Source organism: Scyliorhinus torazame, chromosome 24 (genome assembly GCF_047496885.1).
Source record: "Scyliorhinus torazame isolate Kashiwa2021f chromosome 24, sScyTor2.1, whole genome shotgun sequence".
Lineage (NCBI taxonomy): Eukaryota > Metazoa > Chordata > Chondrichthyes > Carcharhiniformes > Scyliorhinidae > Scyliorhinus > Scyliorhinus torazame.
Window position 1 is genome coordinate 40279061 of NC_092730.1, and position 6497 is coordinate 40285557.

Below are 6497 nucleotides of genomic sequence, written 5' to 3' on the forward strand. Positions count from 1 at the left end.
TTTTTAGAAACTATGACAGTGTCTCTGAAAACAACACACCAACACCTCTGAAATAATCGATTTGCTGTAACTAATTCAAGATGAACCGTTTCAATGTCAGCCGTAATTCCTTACCAGTTCTCAGACAGGCACCGACTGGTTAGAAGTTTGCTTCACTTTTCAAGGTCCGGCTCAATAAAATCAATCACAGGCCCATGATCTGCTTTCCTCCTGTTCTCAGACACATCCACTTTGTACAAGGGCGCACTAACTGGTTTTCAGAGTAAGAGTCAGACTGCAGTCACTTCGTTCTCTCTTGATCCCTTTATCCCAGAGCCACCTCACAACCAGGAATGGAACTTCTCACAGAGCCAAGGATGGAATAGTTTGTCGATTCTTCCACTGATTCAGGACCGTCCATCACCAGGACGTATTCGTCCAAAAGAGTTGGGATGAAATACGGCTGAGTTTCACTGTATCCAATCAGTCCCCGGAGAAGCACAAAAACAGTGAGTGAGGGAGAGAGAAAGAAATAAAGAAACAGATAGAGAGACAAAATATGTTCCATTTCTACCACGATCTTTTTTCCCAGAAATACATTCACCTGAATGAAACCAAACCACGTTTCCATTCGCTGCCGTTGCGGCTTCTCCTTCCAAACGTTGCAGGAAACGTTATTATTTATTGATTGTTGTTTTGAGTGCGAGATTCTTTATATTTCGTTCAGTTTCCCAAAAAATGTTAAATATCTGACTAAACTCGATATAGGTTCAAACCGTTCATTTACAAACATTGCGATTCATTCCCGACTCAACGGCTGGCGCGGGAATTCAACAAACATCGCGAATCACAGTCGCTGTGAGCAGAGCTCGAACCTGCGCGGGGAAACCCCAATGGATTTCAATCCCAACGCCTTAACCACTCGGCCATCGCAGCTGGGTCCAGCGAGTCATTCATTATTAATTTGGTCGATGGAATACATTCTAAAACCAGCCTGGAATCACTCCAGGAAGTTGTTGTCTTCAAACGATCAACGGGGCCCCGTGGTTTACGTGAGGAGGGGTTGAATCTTCGTGGAAAATGGCCATTGGATTTGGAGAGAAGCCTTGAGAGAATCGAAAACCTCAGCTCCCTAAACGCACAATTCCACTGATTGGAAATCTATTAGAAATTCAAATGGAACAGGACCACACTTTCCATTCTGGAAGAAATTTAAAATTATGAAATCTAGAAATTACAGCACAGAAGGAGACCTGTGCAGGCCGAATGGTCACATGATGACCTGATGACGCATCTAACATGATCACGTGTCGGGATTCCGGCAGGTCCCCGGATCGCGGTCAGAGCACAAGCCAGGAGGAGCTGCTCAATGATTAAATCAGTTATTTTTTATTACAACTCCTTGGTCGCCAGTCATTGAGAGAGCAGCATTTCTACATGGTGTCAGGAGTGGGCAGTATGGCAGAAGGACACCACCGCATCAAGCTCCTTGTATCATAGAATCGTAGAATATCCAGCTCAGAAGTAGGCCATTCGGCCCAACCAGTCAGCACTGACACTCCGAATGAGCAGCTCAGCAACTCTCTTCCAGAAGAGGTTTAAGAGATAGTGCAGCACCAGCCCGGCTAGCTCAGTCGGTGGAGCATGGGATCCTTAATCCTCGGGTCGTGCGCGCTTCCATGAAAATATTGACGCTGAATTAATTGTATTCATAACAGGAACACAAGGTTATGTCGCTGGACTGGGAATCCAGAGGCCTGAACTCACCTTTCGTGACAACATTTAATAACTCTGGAAATGAAATTTCGTCTCAGTAATGGCCGAGAAAAGTTCTGCTTCAGACGGATCATATTTCCACAACTGGGAACACATTTACACAACAGGTAATGATTTGTCACAACCACAGTGAAGATCTGTCACCGGCAGAGTCACGGTTCCACGACAGAGAGAACAGTTACACAGCAGGGAGCTCAGTTACACAGCAGGCAGCACGGTTAAACAGCAAAGACACCACTTACACAGCAGAGAGCTCAGTTACACAGCAGAGAGCACAGTTACACATCAGAAAGCTTAGTTCCACAGCAGAGAGCACAGTTACACAGCAGAAAGCACGGTTACACAGCAGAGAGCTCAGTTACACAGTAGAGAGTTCAGTTACACAGCAGAGAGCTCAGTTACATAGCAGAGAGCTCAGTTACATAGCAGAGAGAACAGTTACACAGCAGAGAGCACAGTTACAAAGCAGAGAGCTCAGTTACATAGCAGAGAGCACAGTTACACAGCAGAGAGCACGGTTACACAGCAGAGTGCACAGTTACACAGCAGAGAGCACAGTTACATAGCAGAGAGCACAGTTACACAGCAGAGAGCACGGTTACACAGCAGAGAGCACAGTTACACAGCAGAGAGCACGGTTACACAGCAGAGAGCTCGTTTACACAGCAGAGAGAACGGTTAAACAGCAAAGACCTCAGTTACACAGCAGAGAGCTCATTAACACAGCAGAGAGCACAGTTGCACATCAGAAAGCTCAGTTACACAGCAGAGAGCACAGTTACACAGCAGACAGGACGGTTATACAGCAGAGAGCTCAGTTACACAGCAGAGAGCTCAGTTACACAGCAGAGAGCACAGTTACACAGCAGAGAGCACAGTTATACAGTAGAGAGTACGGTTACACAGCAGGGAGCACGGTTAAACAGCAAAGACCTTAGTTACACAGCAGAGAGCTCTGTTACACAGCAGAGAGCACAGTTACACATCAGAAAGCTCAGTTACACAGCAGATAGCTCGGTTACACAGCAGAGAGCACAGTTACACAGCAGAAAGCACAGTTACACAGCAGGGAGCACAGTTCCACAGCAGAGAGCACAGTTACACAGCAGCCAGCACGGTTACACAGCAGAGAGCACAGTTACACAGCAGAGAGCACAGTTACACAGCAGAGAGCACAGTTACACAGCAGAAAGCTCAGTTACACAGCAGAGAGCACAGTTACACAGCAGAGAGCACAGTTGCACAGCAGAGAGCTCAGTTACACAGCAGAGTGTGCAGTTACATAGCAGAGAGCAAGGGTACACAGCAGAGAGCACATTTACACAGCAGAGAGCACAGTTACACAGCAGAGAGAACAGTTACACAGCAGCGAGCACAGTTACACAGCAGAGAACAAGGTTACACAGCAGAGAGCACATTTACACAGCAGCCAGCACGGTTACACAGCAGAGAGCACAATTACACATCAGAGAGCACAGTTACACAGCAGAGAGCACAGTTACACAGCAGTGAGCACAATTACACAGCAGAAAGCTCAGTTACACAGAAGAGAGCACAGTTACACAGCAGAGAGCACAGTTACACAGCAGAGAGCTCAGTTACACAGCAGAGAGCTCAGTTACACTGCAGAGATCACGGTTACAAAGCAGCGAGCACAGTTACACAGCTGAGAAGCTCAGTTACACAGCAGAGAGCTCCGTTACACAGCAGAGAGCACGGTTACACAGCAGAGAGCACGGTTACACAGCAGAGAGCACAGTTACACAGCAGAGAGCTCAGTTACACAGCAGAGAGCTCAGTTACACAGCAGAGAGCGCAGTTGCACAGCAGAGAGCACAGTTACACAGCAGAGAGCTCAGTTACACAGCAGAGAGCACCATTACACAGCAGAGAGCACAGTTACACAGCAGAGAGCACAGTTACACAGCAGAGAACAAGGTTACACAGTGGAGAGCACATTTACACAGCAGCCAGCACGGTTACACAACAGAGAGCACAGTTACACAGCAGAGAGCACAGTTACACAGCAGAGAACAAGGTTACACAGTGGAGAGCACATTTACACAGCGGACAGCACGGTTACACAGCAGAGAGCACAGTTACACAGCAGAGAGCTCAGTTACACAGCAGAGAGCACAGTTACACAGCAGAGAGCTCAGTTACACAACAGAGAGCACAGTTACATAGCAGAGAGCACGGTTACACAGCAGAGAGCACGGTTACACAGCAGAGAGCACAGTTACACAGCAGAGAGCTCAGTTACACAGCAGATAGCTCAGTTACACAGCAGAGAGCGCAGTTAAACAGCAGAGAGGACAGTTACACAGCAGAGAGCTCAGTTACACAACAGAGAGCACAATTACACAGCAGAGAGCTCAGTTACACAGCAGAGATCACAGATAAAAAGCAGAGAGCACGATTACACAGCAGAGAGCACGGTTACACAGCAGAGTGCACAGTTACACAGCAGAGAGCATGGTTACACAGCAGAGAGCACAGTTACACAACAGCGAGCACGGTTACACAGCAGGGAGCTCAGTTACACAGCAGAGAGCACAGTTACATAACAGAGGGCACGGTTACAAAGCAGAGAGCACGGTTACACAGCAGAGAGTACAGTTCCACAGCAGAGAGCAAGGTTACACAGCAGAGAGCTCAGTTACACAGCAGAGAGAACGGTTACACAGCAGAGAGCACAGTTACACAGCAGAGAGCATAGTTACACAGCAGAGAGCACAGTTACACAGCAGAGAACACAGTTACGCAGCAGAAAGCTCAGTTACACAGCAGAGAGCACAGTTACACAGCAGCGAGCACGGTTACACAGCAGAGAGCTCAGTTACACAGCAGAGAGCTCAGTTACACAGCAGAGAGCACAGTTACACAGCAGAGAGCACAGTTATACAGTAGAGAGTACGGTTACACAGCAGGGAGCACGGTTAAACAGCAAAGACCTTAGTTACACAGCAGAGAGCTCTGTTACACAGCAGAGAGCACAGTTACACATCAGAAAGCTCAGTTACACAGCAGATAGAACGGTTACACAGCAGAGAGCACAGTTACACAGCAGAGAGCACAGTTACAAAGCAGAGAGCTCAGTTACACAGCAGAGAGCTCAGTTACACAGCAGAGATCACGGTTACAAAGCAGAGAGCTCAGTTACACAGCTGAGAGCTCAGTTACACAGCAGCGAGCTCAGTTACACAGCAGAGAGCCCGGTTACACAGCAGAGAGCACAGTTACACAGCAGAGAACACAGTTCAACAGCAGAGAGCACAGTTACACAGCAGAGAACAAGGTTACACAGCAGAGAACACATTTACACAGCAGCCAGCACGGTTACACAACAGAGAGCACAGTTACACAGCAGAGAGAACAGTTACACAGCAGCGAGCACAGTTACACAGCAGAGAACAAGGTTACACAGCAGAGAGCACATTTACACAGCAGCCAGCACGGTTACACAGCAGAGAGAACAGTTACACAGCAGAGAGCACAGTTACACAGCAGAGATCAAGGTTACACAGCAGAGAGCACAGTTACACAGCAGAGAGCACAATTACACATCAGAGAGCACAGTTACACAGCAGAGAGCACAGTTACACAGCAGTGAGCACAATTACACAGCAGAAAGCTCAGTTACACAGAAGAGAGCACAGTTACACAGCAGAGAGCACAGTTACACAGCAGAGAGCTCAGTTACACAGCAGAGAGCTCAGTTACACTGCAGAGATCACGGTTACAAAGCAGCGAGCACAGTTGCACAGCTGAGAAGCTCAGTTACACAGCAGAGAGCTCCGTTACACAGCAGAGAGCACGGTTACACAGCAGAGAGCACGGTTACACAGCAGAGAGCACAGTTACACAGCAGAGAGCTCAGTTACACAGCAGAGAGCTCAGTTACACAGCAGAGAGCGCAGTTGCACAGCAGAGAGCACAGTTACACAGCAGAGAGCTCAGTTACACAGCAGAGAGCACCATTACACAGCAGAGAGCACAGTTACACAGCAGAGAGCACAGTTACACAGCAGAGAAAAAGGTTACACAGTGGAGAGCACATTTACACAGCAGCCAGCACGGTTACACAACAGAGAGCACAGTTACACAGCAGAGAGCACAGTTACACAGCAGAGAACAAGGTTACACAGTGGAGAGCACATTTACACAGCGGACAGCACGGTTACACAGCAGAGAGCACAGTTACACAGCAGAGAGCTCAGTTACACAGCAGAGAGCACAGTTACACAGCAGAGAGCTCAGTTACACAGCAGAGAGCACAGTTACATAGCAGAGAGCACGGTTACACAGCAGAGAGCACGGTTACACGGCAGAGAGCACAGCTACACAGCAGAGAGCTCAGTTACACAGCAGATAGCTCAGTTACACAGCAGAGAGCGCAGTTAAACAGCAGAGAGGACAGTTACACAGCAGAGAGCTCAGTTACACAGCAGAGAGCACAATTACACAGCAGAGAGCTCAGTTACACAGCAGAGATCACAGATAAAAAGCAGAGAGCACGGTTACACAGCAGAGAGCACGGTTACACAGCAGAGTGCAGAGTTACACAGCAGAGAGCATGGTTACACAGCAGAGAGCACAGTTACACAGCAGCGAGCACGGTTACACAGCAGAGAGCACAGTTGCACAGCAGAGAGCAAGGTTACACAGCAGAGAGCACAGTTACACAGCAGAGAGCTCAGTTACATAGCAGAGAGCTCAGGTACACAGCAGAGAGCACGGTT

General features: G+C 48.2%; 1 non-coding gene across 1 annotated transcript; it reads right to left on the reverse strand.

Moving 5' to 3' along the window:
* Positions 1-833: 833 nt before the first annotated feature.
* On the reverse strand, positions 834-915 carry trnas-uga (transfer RNA serine (anticodon UGA)). Its single transcript has one exon. It is a non-coding gene; the product is annotated as a tRNA-Ser (tRNA).
* Between the last annotated feature and the right edge of the window lie 5582 nt (positions 916-6497).